Genomic DNA, 16,804 nt, shown 5'->3' on the forward strand with positions numbered 1-16,804 from the left:
TGTTACGCCTGTCCGTTCCATCGCACGCTCCATTAATGACCACATGGTACAGTGCGGAGCATCATGGTATATGACTGAAGAAAGCATTGCCTTTCACAATTCCTTTTAAGGCAATTAGTAAAATATCTAGTTTACTTCGCCCTAAAATGACGTTCTGTAAACAATGAAATTTTATACGCAAGTGACTGATCAGTTGCTGGAATGATTCGGCAATGGAATGCCAAGAGCGAAATACATTATGGTGGGCGCAACCGTTCTTCTTGGACGCACTCTTTCTTGCATCGCGGACAGCTTCGGCAAGAGCTTAGATGGAGTGACATCCTGCTGTCCAACAGGGTTTGGCCCAGTGGGCTCGTGATTTTCACGAATATTTTCAAGACATTTTAGGCTACAGAGTGCACACCTTTCGTCGTCATGAGCGATTCGCGGCTTAGCGGAAGTAGCTGCCAAGAAGGCTGAACTAATTCTATTTTTTCCCGAAGAGTATGTGGGAGGGATTTGCTTCGCGCACCCACTTGTTGTTCTACGTTCCTCAGGCGGAAGGTATACCCAGGGAAATATCGGCGACACTTCAGGGTCCCGTCCCCGATTGCAACTGGTCTAAATTGCCAACTACGCGGCGAGTTTCACCATCGCTCTACATATTGAACCGTCAGAGTTTGACAGTAGTACCACGAGAACGGTTGCTATGCGACTGAATGAGATCGGCGCTGGTGCCCGTTGCGCCTAGACGAAGTACCCACCTGGTTTCCCGTGCGCCGCAGGTGGCGTTAAGGTCTAGACGAGACGTCATATTCGGCGGGCTGGGCCGTGAACGACGCTCGCTTGGCGCCTGGCACTTTCTAGAAGAGTCCGCCAACGAGGAGGACCGCGCCCCATAATCGCAAACGAGTCGGCCGCCTGCATAGCGCGCACTGTAGACGCCGAGCAACGCCAGGTCTGGTCGCGGGTAGCCTTATTTCGGAGGAGACCCGCAACGTCACGGTCGGTCGTCTGTGTGTCTGCTTGGCCGAACCCGCTCACGCACACCAGCGCCATTCTGTTCGCATTGCTTTTTCCGCGACGGCCAAGAGGCCAGCCGGCTCAGGTGACCACGCGACGCGATGTCCACTGAAGCGTGGTGCTCGCGCAGTTCTCCGCCCTCGGCTGCCGCCGCGATCAAACTGCGCCGAAAAAGCACCAAAATGAGGTATACATGCAGCCAGTGAACGTCCTTCGCGAATGCCGAAACGCGGTGGTATTCCCGTGCGTTTCGCAGGCACCACCACGAGTCAGCCCGTTGTTAAGTGCTCGGTCGGCCCTTCTCTCCCTCCGTAATGGTTTCGGCGGCAACCAGAGCGTTGTTGATGGAGCGCGCTCGTTTTCTTAACGCCGTTCTCGTATATCCGCGCCGTTTTTTCTTTGCTCCCTCTTTTTAAGCTGACGACGTCTGCGGCTGGCTCTAGTCAAGCGACGCCCCGTCAGAGTCGCCACTCGGGAAGTCTGAAGCATGCATGCATGCGCCTCGAGCTCCCAAGGGTTCTGCAAAACCGTGCGACATCGCGCGGGAGCCGCGCGAGTTAGTGCGCATTTCTCCGCTTCCCCATTGGGCCCAACAATTTGCTTCTCTCTCACACTTTTTTTTCCTTTTAGCTAGCTTTCGCTTGCACCGAACAAAATGCAAGGAACACTTTTTTTGTTCTTGCTTTCCTCATCGTCGAGCTAGTTTCCGGGAAACTCTCCGGTGCACAGGCTGTCGACAAGCGGACAGTTTTCCGTTCCGTGTGTGGGTGCACGCATGGGAAGTGGCGCAGGCGCCGAATTTCGCTCGTAGCGCACTTTTCGTCTCACGTAAAATGACGTCTCAGCGCGCCACTCGTCGCACCGTGCTGTGCCGACGCGCGCAATTGGCGCCGGAATATGTCGCCCGTAGACAGGAGCCATCTTGTTGTCTGCGGTAGCTGGACGCTTTCGGGCGACCACCTGACTATGCGCACAGGTAACCAGTGTCCAAAATCGTAGACATCGCGTGGCCGAAGCGTCCGCGGCCATCACGCGCGCCCGAGGTCGTTTCTTGACGAAGGGGTGCAGGATTTGGGAACGTGGGCGGGTGGTCGGGGGAGGATCTTAGGGGAGTAATGGATGGTCATATCTATTGGCCGGCCTTCTTTCAGCGTTCTCGTGTTTTTATTATGTTGGCAGTACGTATCATGCATTATTAGAAAGCTCACTCGTCACTAGACGTATGTATATTACAGGTGGCGAACTCATGGAAACTGTTGCGTCTCGTGCGTGAACTCGTAAAAAAAAAAAAAAGGAAAGGAAAGGCACGGTCGTCCGGCGGCAAGCCGGAGATGCCACCCGGGTCTTCGAATAGAGGCTCCTCCTCTGCCACTATCATCGACGGAAGGGTGGGACGGGACTGGGGAAAGCGTTCTGCCCCTGTTTCGCCTCGTTTATTCTCTTACAGTTTATTCTCTTACAAAGACTCGCTTCTTATCGCGGTAATCACCTCACGAAGGAATATCTATAAAGTGCTGCATGTGCTTCGTTCGGGAAGCAAGTTCTTTGTCGACCACAATGACGTCAACGCGTGACGTTTTTTTCCAAAGGTTCAAGTGATGAAGGCGCAGCGTTCCTACATGCGCGGAGGAGAACGAATGTGTTGCACCGATGCCCAGTAGGTGTCGATCCCGGTCAAAGCGTTGCTTATAAAGTGTGGATCGCAGCGCACCGTGCTGCTGCAGCTTGCTTGCACGTAGCTAGGGCGTCGGGCTATGGGAAAAAGTCTGCCGCGCCGGAGGTCAGCCGCTCTCGAAAACCTGTTGCCGCATGCTTGCAGAGACTGCTGGCGAGAGCGTCGTCGTGATTAACAGCTCGCGCTGCGCGAAGCGAGGAAGCCAGACTCGAGTGCGAGAAGGCTTCGGATACGCCCTGGGCGATGATCCATTCTGTGCTGGCCTTGACTTCTGCACTTGCCGAACGCGCTGGGGGTAACGTGCACTAAGTAAACATTGTTGAGTGTGCTTGCCTGCGTGTGTGCCCATTTGTAGAGCATATCCATTTATATTTCGCGGTTGATGGCCGAGGCACACTTTGCTGTTTCAGACAGCGAATAGTACCTGCTCGTACATACGAAAGTTGATAGTGCTTTGCTAGACGCAGATAAGGGAACCATGCTATCTTCTGCCGTGTATACTTCTGGAAATTTGACAAAGTTCAGAAATATTAAGGGAGGGAAAAGTGGGCGTCTGTTTTTCTTCACGCTAAGTAACTGGAAAGCGTTACTTGCATCTTCCAGCTCCGCAGTCTGCAGAACAAACTGCGACCACACCGGGCATCTAATTTGGGAAAGTGGTGCTGTCCTTTCGGGACGGATGTGAAACCTCCGTCTCAGCGTTGCCCTTTAGGCGAAAGGGAAGTGATGAGTGCGCGCACCCGCCTACTTTACTATTTTCACGCTTTCCTGCATTTATTTGCATTCTATGCCCGTCGCTTCTTTGAGCAGCCGCCGCATAGAGCGGGATGTGTATAACGACGGCGCTCTACAACAGCAGACAAGCTCTTCGTTGATGTCACCGGCATAGGCGTGCGCGCACAGGTTGGGCCTCTGGTGACGTTAGGGGGGCGCCAAGTCTGCCTTTGCTCAGTCGGATCCTTTCCGTGATTGCTTAAAGTGCATACCGTGCACGTTTTTGGCGGTAATGGCGGCCGAAGGCTCCCGATGTTGCATTCGAACTTCTCCCCCGGAAAGCCAGTAAAGGCAGCCAGTTGTGAGGAGCGTGTGCTCGCTTCATTTTCATTTTTTCATCCACTGCAAAGTTGGTTCTTTTGCGGAATCGCCCATACAGGGAAAGAGGTGGTGGTGGCGGCGATAGGGTGAAACCATTTGGTAAGGTCAATTCATATAAGTCAGGCCTTTAGCCGTGTTTTTACAAAGGAATTTTCGCACTCAAGTTGTTCCGAATGAAGCGGAGATAAAAATATGTGCTCTAAAAGCGCCATTTCATGTGCTGGCCATATAAAGAGATGATCAACAATTACCAGGCCGCTATATCCCATGTAATCCTATATCAGCGCGGACAGGGAAATTTTGACCATCCCTGAACATGCAATGCAATGGACAACAAAAACGAAGAACAAAGGACAGATGATGCGGCTGCCCGTCGTCGGCGTTGCGTTGCATGTAGTGATGCATAAATGTCAACTTACCAGATAGCGATGCCTGCAACAATATCACGTATAGTAATCATCAAAATATAGGTGTGATGCGGTACGGAAACTTTTGTGCTGCTATAGACACTAGAACAATTTGCCAACTCGCAAATGCATTCCTTCAGACTTCCATTGCACCTTCTACTACCACCTCGTATGTTCGACCATGTAACTCAAGTTTACTGTGTGGCTCGTTTTGAACTCCAAAACCACAACGGGTTATATAATAATAATAATTGTTGGGGCTTTACAGCCCGAAACCACGATATGATTATGAGGGACGCCGTAGTGGAGGACTCCGAAATTTCCAACGAGGTGGGATTCTTTAACGCGCACCTAAATCTAAGTACACGGGCCTCTAGCATTTTGCCTCCATCGAAATGCGGCCACCGCGGCCGATATTCGATTCCGCGACCATCGGGTCAGCAGTCGAGCACCGTAACCACGAGACCACCGTGGCGGGTTAATGTGACAACATGATATCATCGACGATATAATTACAAAATTTGCTCAAACATTCAGCAAGGACTACTAACAACTTCAATGGCACAAGCTTTCTATGATGAGAAATGAGAGGCTGTGGGTTCGAATCCCACTGACGTAAAGAGTATTTGTTTCGTTCATTTTAATTCATTTCAATATACGTCGTTATTGCCACAATGCAGTTAAAGACAACAATTAATGTCCTCTATGCTTTCATCGGCACTAGTCATTTGGTTGTGTCCAGCAAAGAAAGGAGCTCCCCGAAAAATGTCCTCTTCTTTCGAAAATAATCGCAATGTTCATAGGGGGTACTAAACTTTAACAATGTCTACATGAAGCGGGAGCACTGCTGCAAGGTTTAAGTCTGCTGAATACACCCTCATCTGTAACTCGAGAGGTCCCTGTGCGACATGATGACATATAATGGCCGGCAGAAACCATCTAAGGATGATTGTCGAAGTATGCGTACAGCATTTGCGTGCGTACAGCATTTGTACAGCCTGCGTACATGCGTACATGCGTACATGCGTACAGCGTTTGGGACAGTGTATATATATACTGATGTTGGATATATATTTAAACGTTTTCAGGTTTTCTAGACCCAGGCGAAGATGGGATCTAGGGCACTTCGTGTTCTTGCCGTATGCATTCAATTGGTGTTACAAAGTTGTGCTTCATATTTGGTTTGTCTTATAGCGGAACGCGAATGACGTCTCTATAACGTGATCGAATACCACAATCCCAACTGTATGACACTGGTGTCCGGACGCCGCGGCGGTACAGTGGCTACGGTGCTCGGTTGCTGTCCCGAAAGTCGCGGGTTCGATCCCTGCCGTGGCCGTCGCATACAGATGGAGGCGAAATGCTAGAGACCCGTATACTGAGATTTAAATGAACGTTAGAAAACCCCACGTGGTCGAAATTTCCGGAGCCCTCCACTACGGCATGCCTTATAATGACATCGTGGTTTTGACACGTAAAACCTCAGAAATTGTTACACTGCACTCTTAAAAAAAAGAGAGTCAAAAGGGAGTCACGTCTACTTGACTCTCTTTGTGGCAGCCGATGACCACCTTTTTTTCTAAGGGGAGTCACAATGCTCTGGTCGGCGCTCCTGAATGCAATAGATGACTCCCTTGCTCCAAGGGAGTCAGTGATGGTTCTGCATATACAGGGTGGTTTTTTTTTTTAAAGAAAGCTTCACTGGCTGCGACCAAGATACAGTTCGCTGCTTTGGCTTGTGGTATACTGAAAACTTTTGGTTGAGAATATATAGCATGCGATCGCAAAATGCGGAATTACACACGTATTGTGTTATGGCTTCAGTTACGATATTGCTGAAACAGCGCGTCGAAAACGTCTACAAGTAAACAGGGTTCTTAAAAAATCTTGCCCCCAAGCGAAACATTGAGAGTTATGACAACGTTTGACAATGGCAGCGCTGACAAGTTTGCGCATATTTGCACGTTTGCAAGCGAGGTTTGTAGATTCCTACGACAGCATGTATGGCAGAAAACATACGCTTATTAGTGAAATGAACGCGCATGGTGTTGAACGCACTGGCGATCGGGAACACATCTAACTCGACGGCCGTAAAAACATGTGCCGCAAAGCTGGCATGATAACAGCGCAGACAGGTTATCAAGGCGACGCTTTACCGCGTCTCCTAAAGAGCGACAATACTACCAGAATTATAGCGCGCGTGGTCATCATTTCTGCCCGCCACAGCTAAACTATATCTGCACGATAATCCGCGCGGGCCGCCAAATCGCTCAGCAAACGTTGAGCACTAGGCACACACACACGGCCTCAACGCACTCTCCCTAACCCCTATAAGAGCCGGGGATGCGCCCTCACCTGTGCCCCCTCCCACCGTACAGCCCTTACAGACACACACACAGGGCACGCTTCGCCTCCTCCACCCTGATAATATTTAATAGAGCTTTAACTATGCATGGATGTGTGTTCTATGGCAGAGACTGCTGCGCCGCGCGGTGCACGAGCCGCTCCCACACAGAAACGACTCCTGCACCGCACGGAAGTGACGTCATGCATTTTCCGGTTAGGCGCGCCGTTTGAATATACCGTGAATTCGCCGAGTCGGCAAAACGAGTATGCCTCCCCATCGACCTCCCGTCAGCCGGACTTGCTGCTGCTGCGCTGCTGGTGGTCCTGTCTACAGGCCCTTTGATATTGGATGTTTGATGATCAGATGCAGCGGGCTGCATCGGTTTCTCCGGCATCCGCGTCAGGAATGTTGATTTGTACGGCTTATCAAGGCTCCGATGACAGGACGTGGTCTCAGAACTGAGTCACTGGGCGCCTAGATTTCGCGAACGGCTCGTAGTGACGTACTATATCGCGATGAAAAGAGACGCGAACTGCGTAAAGCGTGGCTTTCGGCACAGTCGAACTTCAGCATGCTTTGAATATATCGCTGGGCAAATCTGTGCTTTCGGCCGGCATCACTGTAGCGCTAGAATATTGCTCCGGCTGGCGCTATCGCATTGCGTGTGTGTCCCGAGTACAAGACATGACTGGTAGATGATAACCGTAACAAATAATGATGGACAAGTTTCCTGCCATCATTCTTCTAGCAGGTAGCAGTCACTGTTTCTCTTCGCCTCTTGTAGCCACGCCGAATATGCAACACGAAATCTTATGTCGCTCAGTGTACCGTTGGTACCGTCATTGCCTCACGAAGTAATCGGCAGACTAAGTCGCTTCAAAATACTGAAGTGTCGCCGTGATGCTCTAGGCTACACTGTACTCTAGGCGATCAGCACTTGATAAACGATGCCCAATGGCAACAGCCGACTGCGTTAGCCCACCTATACCTACAAAACAGTGCCGCACAGTTTGTCTGCCTTGCTGAATAACACGGCCGGTGACAGCACAGCATGATTTACCTAGCAACGGACGAACGGCCGCTACGTGTTCGCACTTTGCGAAAAACCTGTAGTGCAGGAGCATTGGCCATCGGAGATCACAGGCTTAGTAAAAACACTTAGCAGCCGCACTGGGATTTCTTGTGCGTCCGGAGGTTCACACGAACTGTGCAACAACATTTATTTCATCGTCAACCTTACCCTTCGCGACAAGCAAAATGAGATACTCGGTTGCAAGGACACTTTCACCCTCGAGAACACCACGTTGTTAGATCGCAAACTAGAAAATGCAGTACTTCAAACAGCAACGCAACAATCCGCAGATCATCAAACTCTGCCGCACATCGATTTTCTCGCGGCTGCTATGTTCGCCTGCTGTTACCTTTCGCAGCGCCCCCTGGATTTAAGGTGGTTGCGATATGTCATTAATTAACAAATATACATTAAATAAGTCGTCAAACACGTTTTGATTAATATTTTTGTAGGTTTAACACATTATAAAGTTATAATCTGTCCACTTGAGTTGTTTTAAGTTTACTTTAACGAGGTGACGTCACTTCCGTGCGGTGCAGGAGCCAGTCTCTTACAAGGCGCGCCTGCTCGGGAGCCCCGCGCTCGTGGCCGCTGCAGTGACCAAATAATTTCAAAATTAACGTCTTCAGTGCCGGCGACACCTTTTTCGGTACCTGCTGGCCTTTTAATAAAAAAGCAATTCAATCCTGCCTGCATTTTATACACTTGCTGGGCAAGAAGTGGGAATTGCCAATCCTTGCCCAAGGGTTTCATTGGGGGGGTCGTAACTATCAGTGCAACGACATTATGCAACATGTTTTCAATGATTATGAAAGCTGATGTGGAGTACAATAAGTGGACAAAGTTTAAGAAATATAAAAATGGGTTTTTTTTAATTGTCGTCAGAAGTTTTCATTGTCCGGTGTTTTCTTTAACTTAGCCCGACCATATCTCTTTACTGAAAAGTTATATAAATATAAGATTCGGCAGTGTGGTAGATAAGCATGCCAAGAACGTAATACGCAATTTTTGTCGCTCTGCTACAAGGAGTTTTCGAGATAAAGACCTTCAAAGTAAAGAAAATAACGTCTCCTGGGCCAATTTTGATGTTTTTTATAAAAACATCTACACTACACATCAAAACTAAAAATACCTGAGCAGAAGCAAAAACATGCATATATTTAGTTAAAGAAATCTCAGCTACCTAACTTTAATATATTTTGTGCAATGCATAACGAAAGTTGGCCAAAACAGCAGAGCGGATGAGCGCTCTACTCCACCTCTTCGTCATTATTGATTTCCTGTGCTTCGAAAAAATTTTTGGCGGCAAAACAAATTGCGGATCTCTTCTTTCCACTCATCAAGCAATAATATATAAAATTTTGAAATAAATTTGAGAGGTCGACCAGCCATCGATTGTTCGATCTTACGTGGAATCACCCTGCTGGCCTAGTGGTTATGGTGCTCTACTGCTGACCCGCAGGTCGCGGGAACGAATCCTGGCCGCGGCGGCCGCATTTTCGATGGAGGCGAAAATAGTTTAGTCCCGTGTGCTTAGATTTAGGTGCACGTTAAAGAACTCCAGGTGGTCGAAATTTCCGAATCCCTCCACTACGGCGTCTCTCATAATCATATCGTGGTTTTGGGACGTCAAACCCCAACAATTATTAAAATACTGCTGCCATGCAATACAGGGTGATTTTTTTTTCAGACAATACATATCTTTTATAAAAAACATTCTAAGGCAGTCACGCTCCAGTCGTACTCTAGTTTGCTCCGGTAGTGCTCTAGTTCGAGGCTGAAATATTCTGCCGCAACTAAAATTGCCTTGACGGGACTAATTAACAAAAACCCGTTAACTAACTTTTATTTATTGACTTGAGGGCAGTTGTTTATATTAGAAATTTGTAGTGCGTGCCACTTTATGGCATACCCATTTTTCAGAAATCATGAAAGTTTTACGTAACTCGAGATATTAATTGTGAAATTTTAAGGGCTAAATCAAAACTGATCGTGCCCAGCGCACAGAAAACCCGGTTTTTCTGTTATGTCAGACCAGAGCTGCCCGCGACAAGGAAGTGGCGAAATTTGAATGAAGGCGCGTCGTGGTCGTACCTTTTCGTGAAAAGTGGCAAGTCATCTCACTTGCGCCAGCGGATCGCCTTACCTTTGCGTGTGGCGTTTGGCGCTCATCTGTTTCTTTCGAGATGCGCGCAACCGAAACCGCAGTAATATCAACCTTTTCTTTCTATGTTTACAGATAAGTACCACACATCGCACCCAAATAATAAGCTGTTGTGTATTTCTGAATGCTTGCAGATTTTCCTGATCACATTCTGCTTCGGCGCACCTTCATTAAACTTTCATCACCTCCTTTTCACGTGTAGCTCCGAGCTTACGTAACAGAGAAGCCGCGTTTCCTGCGCATCAGGCGCTATCAGTTTCGATTTCGTCCTTGAAATTCGAGAATGAATATCTCGAATTACGTGTGACTTTCGCGATTAAAAAAATGTGTATACCATAAATTAGCACGCGCTACAACTTTCTAATATGAACAACTACCTCCAAGTCAGGAATTAAAAGTTAATTAACGAGTTTTTGTTAATTAATCTCTTCATTGCCATTTTAGTTGCAGCAAACGATTTCCACCTTGACATAGAGTGCGTGCGCGATAACATCTTGAGCGTGACTATTATACAATTTTGATTAGAAATATGAATTCTCTAAAAAAACATCCTTCTAATTGTACGGAGGTCTTGCAGCAGAAACAGTTGCAGCTGGCTAAGGGAGTAACAGACCCTCAAAGTACAGCAGTGTTAATGAGTATCCCTGGTTTTGTTTATTTCCATGACACTTCATGGAATCTGGTGTGTGAGCGCTGCCCTTATCAGATTAAAAGGTGATGGATCTGTCAGACATCATGTGTTTGTTTTTGTGCACTTGAATATTTCAGGTTGCTTCAAGACTGCACATTGAAGCTCTACAGCTGCATTTGACCCGGAAGCCTCTTTGGAAACTTCGTGTCTCGAGGTAGTGAAGACGTGTTCAAGAATTCGGAATAGCCACCCTTAAGGTCTGGTCGTGAGTAGCCTCGAATCAGTGCAACCTGCTGTCCTTTTCGCCAGAATGCCACCTGACCCTGACATGGTGTGGGAACACGACACTGCCAAGCTCATGCACGCAAGCTGTGTCACCTATTAGGGTCCTGTATCTCAGATGACTACTTGAGAATGCTGTACTACATGAGAACTACACATGTTGCATGTTTTGCGCTGTATGCCACATAAAATGTGTAATGGATATCGCAAAGAAGTGTTTGATGGCTGGCCATTGATTCTTATTCATAAAAACTGACTGCTGGCTATGCTAATGTTTATGCCAGGTCTAGTACATTGCCGCATTTGACACTAATGAACGATGTTAGCGAAACTATTGCTTTTCATATCTCACTCATTCTGACAGTAATGTGTCTCGCTGTATTTCTGGACGGGGTTTCTGTATTTCAGTTCTGTACAGAACTCTCCATACCACTGCTAAATATATATATTTATATATATGATACCTTATATATACAAGGTACTTGATACACGACGTACGTTTTAGCATTAGCATAGTGCTAAAACGTACGTCGTGTGTCAAATACCTTCCTACAGTATCAGGACCTCCGTGATCTTTCTGTAGCTCTTATATATATGGGTCATTCCATGCCAAGTGTCCCAGACGTGGCGCTCGCACATCGCAGATTTTGCTGATAAAATTTGTGCCTTTTTCCTGTGCCACGTGGAGTATTGTGGCAAAACATTTTTGCTCGAAAAAAATTTTGACAATCATGGCGCCCCCTCGAAATTCGTTTGTATTTTTTAAACTGTACCTAATAGAAAAACGTGTATAAAATCTATTTTTTGTGTGTTGAGCTTCGAAACCGCGCTTGCGCTATTGCAGAGGTTCTGTTTAGTTGTCCTATTCATCATTTCCGATTTTTTTTTTGTGTTTCACTACCAGCTACGTAGCTTCAAAACTACAAAAATCTTCAAAGTTCGTGAATTTTTCTTAAGCTATCTGGAACTCACCCTAACCAATATTAATAATAGCCTGATTTCCAGGAAACTGTATTTTAGTACAGAAATCCTTAGGGGTAAAATATACTTCAAATCTTTCCGAAAAAAATTGTGAAATTAGAGAAAATATGCGATTTGTCGCATGTTTGACCGTATTTTTCATACTGATGCGGTCCAAGTAAAAATCCTCGTCATGCGGCGTTTGATAGAAGACTTCATCGTTAAGTAATAAAGAAAGTGTAATCAAATCATTTTTTTTTGTTTTAAGGAAGAAAATAATTTTTGAATTTGGCCCTCCGAACGCGCAGTGCATTTCATTTTGTCGCCACTTCGCCGCAAAGCACGTGGTAGCCCTTGCAGCTACACTCGTCACAGGAAGCGGCCAGATGCGAGATGTATGTCAGTGGCTCGTGAGTGCTCGAAAATCTTGTCGCGTTGATCTCAGGGTGACGAATAATGAATTCGTCTTACAATGTGAGCTTGCTTGGCGGGCCCAATGGGAAATATGGACGCCCGAGAGCAGCCTATGGCGTCGTTGGCACAATGTGCTAGATGGCCGTCTGTACAACACGTGTACCCTGAGAAACAAGTGTATACAGTGTGCATTATTTCTTTCAGTATGTGTATGCTAGCTGTGCGGACGTCCCTCTAGCACATTGTGCCAACGACGCCACAGGCTGCTCTCGGGCGTCCATACTTCCCATTGGGCCCGCCTAGCAAGTTCACATTGTAACGCAAATTCATTACTCGTCGCCCTGACGTCAGCGCGACAAGGCTTTCGACCACTCACGAGCCACTGACATACATCTCGCATCTGGCCGCTGCCTGTGACGAGTGTTAGCTGTAAGTGCGACCACGTGCTTTGCGGCGAAATGGCAACAAAATGAAATGCAATGCGCGTTCGGAGGGCCAAATTCAAAAATTATTTTCTTCCTTAAAACAAAAAAAAATGATTTGATTACACTTTCTTTATTACTTAACGATGAAGTCTTCTATCAAACGCCGCATGACGAGGATTTTTACTTGGACCGCATGAGTATGAAAAATACGGTCAAACATGCGACAAATCGCACATTTTCTCTAATTTCAAAATTTTTTTCGTAAAGATTTGTAGTATATTTTACCCCTAAACATTTCTCTACTAAAATCCCCTTTCCTGGAAATCAGGCTCTTATTAAGATTGGTTAGGGTGAGTTCCAGATAGCTCAAAAAAAAATTCACGAACTTTGAAGATTTTTGTAGATTTTGAAGCTACGTAGCTGGTAGTGAAACAAAAAATTCGGAAATAATGAATAGGACAACTAAACAGAACCTCTGCGATAGCGCAAGCGCGGTTTCGAAGCTTAACACACAAAAATAGATTTTATACACATTTTTGTATTACGCATAGTTTAATAAATAGAAGCGAATATCGAGGGGCCGCCATGATTGTCGAAATTTTTTTCGAGCAAAAATGTTTTGCCACAATACTCCATGTGGCACAGGAAAAAGGCACAAATTTTATCAGCAAAATCTGCGATGTGCGAGTGCCACGTCTGGGACACTTTGCATTGAATGACACACACACACACAAACACACACACACACACACACACACACACACACACACATATATATATATATATATATATATATATATATATATATATATATATATATTATATATATATATATATATATATATATATATATATATATATATATATATATATATAATGCTTAACAATGGTGGAGACATGATTATTGATAAAAACAATAGCTTGTCATTACAATGTGAACATGTATGAAATGGCATGAAGTGTTTAAAACCGATTCAGAGGATAATTTTACGAATGACAGAAATTTCAGTTTGTTTATAGGAATTCATTGTAGGATGAAGGCATGCAGACGTGAAAGAGAAAAGACACAGACAAGCCAAACGCTAGCGTTTGAGCTGTCCGCATCTCTTCTCTTTCCGTGTTGCATGGCTTACTTTCTTCTAGAATAAACATTTTTCGGTGTTTTACGCGAGCGGCAATTGTTCTGAGACTCATCTATATGAACTTCGATTAGTATTTTATTTCCCCAACAGGAATCGAGTGCACCACTGTAAAGTTGCTACAAAAACTTGTTGCCGCTTTCATGCATCCACCACAGTGTTCCTGTTTGAGTAAACCCGGTGGAAGCGCCTTGTTTAGTAGCAAGAGGTAGCGGCACCAACTTTCGTCGATTGTCAGATAAAAACCCTAATGGTGTTCGCTCTGATTTGAAGTTCTTTTGAAATTCTTGATCAATCTCTATAAAACCTGTTTAGTTTATGTGTATTTGTACGCTGATTTTGAAAATGCAAATATTTTTTTACTAGTATATGTCGCGTTAAGTATATCAAACATTTCATGTGCCATGTTAGGCCTGCACGAGTTAAAAACCTGAACGAGTTACAAAGTAAGCATATCACAATAATATGAAATGGGAACTGTATGCAACATAACCAGAATGCATGTTCTAAACCCACTTAATAATAGTTATAGTATGCTGAACATTGACGAGTAAGTGTATGTCTAGCTGGCGATTCGCTCACGAGAGTTCAATATTGCGTAACTTTTAACTCAAACGGGTTTAGAACGCGGGTTCGTATGTGGGCTAGTGGGTTCATGAACATTATGACAGAACAGCGCAGTAAACTCCTTTGAAACTATTGCATACAGTTTTATCCCCTAATCATAGCGATATGTCGATTTACTTTGTAACTCTCCAAGTTTCGAAAGGCTTGCTCATCAAGACACATGAAATTTTTATGTGTTAAAACTGCGTTTTCTTCCAGATAATTGCATATTTGAAATCGCCACATAAGTAAACCTAAACTCAGCAAGTTTCATCAATATCGACCAAGAAGAAAAATAAACGCATTATTTGTTGCAGAGTGTCTCATTGAGTACCACGAAGTCGTCACACTGACTCTTGCCAGGGGAGTCATATACACCACTGTCCTTAAGGATAACGGAGTCAAAGGAACGCTCGAGTGGGGGTCAGCGTTACCATGGCAAATGGGTCACCCTGACTACCTAGAGGTACTAGCGCTTAATAAAAGGTAGTCGCGTAGACTCCTGCGTTGGGAGTAATAGATACTCTCTCTGCTTGTGAAGAAGAGAGTCGTTGGTCTGAAGAACGAAGGGAGTCGTTTGACACTCCAAAAGGTCATCATATGTGTAGCAAGGCGATTACCACCCAAAGGTAGTCAGTACAGACACCCTTTTTTTTAAGAGTGTGGCATCCGGTCCTGAGGCACCGTACATCCAGCCTTCGACACAGCTTCCGGTCTTGTAAGTGGTAGATACCTGGTCGGTCTAAATCAAGTTTTCAGTCTGTGCATTTTGCTTCATGCAATGACTATCTTCGATAGTCGTTGCATCAAGTCCCCATCGAACGACGCACAAGGCGAGCACCTCTCTTGCTCCTAACCATAGGCGTGCGCAGGGTTCCCCTACAGGGGGGGGGGGGGGGGAGGTTCGTCGCAGCGCCCCCCCCCCCCCCTCCGAATTATGTCAATGTATGGCGCTGAATGGTAGTCTACCACTATCCCTCAAGAGGAAGGTATATAACAGCTGCATCTTACCGGTACTTACCTACGGAGCAGAAACCTGGAGACTTACAAAGACGGTTCAACTTAAATTGAGGACGACGCAGCGAGCGATGGAAAGGAAAATGATAGGTGTAACCTTAAGAGACAAGACGAGAGCAGAGTGGGTCAGGGAACAAACGGGGGTTAAGGATATCATAGTTGAAATCAAGAAGAAGAAATGGATATGGGCCGGGCACGTAGCACGTCGGCAGGATAACCGGTGGTCATTAACGGTAACTGACTGGATTCCAAGCGATGGCAAACGCGTGAGGGGGAGACAGAAAATTAGATGGGTAGATGAGATTAAGAAGTTTGTAGGTATAACGTGGCAGCAGAAAGCACAGGACCAGGTTGATTGGCGGAACATGGGAGCGGCCTTTGCCCTGCAGTGGGCGTAGACAGGCTGATGATGATGATGGCGCTGACATTGCGCCCCCTCCGTGTCGCAGCGCCCCCCCCCCCCCCTCGCTATTATGTCAATGTGCGGGGTTGACTTTGCGCCCCCCTCTTAGGTGAATAGGAGGGGCGGCCGCCCCCCTGTCCCCCCTGTGCGCACGCCTATGCTCCTGACGAAATAGTGTCACAAAATGTAGGGACGAGTTTAGCAACGAAACTCATTTAACTTGAAACGGCGGAGAAAATGTAACACCGCAACGATGCATTTTATGCCAGAACAGCTCGATGAGAAGCTTTTATTATTATTATTTTTTATGTTATTGAATGATGTGGTGGATACCTTGACGCAGTTGAGACGAGTACAATGCTCCTCTGCAGGAGAGAACGTGCCCAGCGTTCTACCAGACGGTCACCGTTGTAGAGCTCTATACCTCTGCCGTCGTCAACATGCCCGTGTCCTTGGCCAGAGAGGTCCCGAGATAAATGTGGCACGTCATCGCCACTCAAGCGCCACAATGTTATCGCGTCCGCTGTTCTGTAGGTATTCACAAAAGCTTTGCAGCGGAGCTGTTATTATTTTCATTACGCCGTTACGCGTTCGCTTGAACTATTATCATCATGAATTATTTCTACATTTCTAGCGCGTACAACGCAATAACTCGGCTGGCGCGTGCACTCTTTGTCCTCCTCTTCATCTTCTGCTTGTCTCCCCGAACATGTGCGCCCGGCGTGCGCTCTCCCTCTGCGCGGATTTGTCTGGCGTGGAATGCAATAACTCGGGCCGACGAGTACTGAGAGAGAGTGAAGGAAAGGTATAGAGAGGAAGAGAAGAATTCTTTGCGAAAAAAGCACCTTGACGAGGCGGGATTTGAACCCGCGTACCCACGATCGTAACCACTCAGCTATCCAGGCACGCAGGATATCAAAACATAGCCTTGTTTACTATAGTACAGCAAGGGGGTGGGAAAGGAAAGTGAGGATGAGGAGGAGAGACGTGAGCGTGAGGAGGAGGGGAGAGAGTGTAGCATAGCATAGAAAGACAGAGAGAAATAGAGAGAAAGAGAGGGAAAAACAGAAAGAGGAAGAAAGAGAGAGAATCAAAGAAAGAGAGAAAGATATAGACTGAAAGAGAAAGAGAAAGCGAGAAATAGAGAGAGAAGGAAAGATAGAGA

The 16,804-nt window shown here is 46.3% G+C and overlaps 1 protein-coding gene across 2 annotated transcripts in view; it reads right to left on the minus strand.

Annotated features, from left to right (window-relative positions):
* Window positions 1-16,804, minus strand: part of LOC119379373 (heat shock 70 kDa protein 12A) — a 187,328-nt gene that overhangs the window by 166,300 nt on the left and 4,224 nt on the right. The window lies entirely within an intron of this gene.

Source organism: Rhipicephalus sanguineus, chromosome 1 (genome assembly GCF_013339695.2).
Source record: "Rhipicephalus sanguineus isolate Rsan-2018 chromosome 1, BIME_Rsan_1.4, whole genome shotgun sequence".
NCBI classification, from domain to species: Eukaryota; Metazoa; Arthropoda; class Arachnida; order Ixodida; family Ixodidae; genus Rhipicephalus; species Rhipicephalus sanguineus.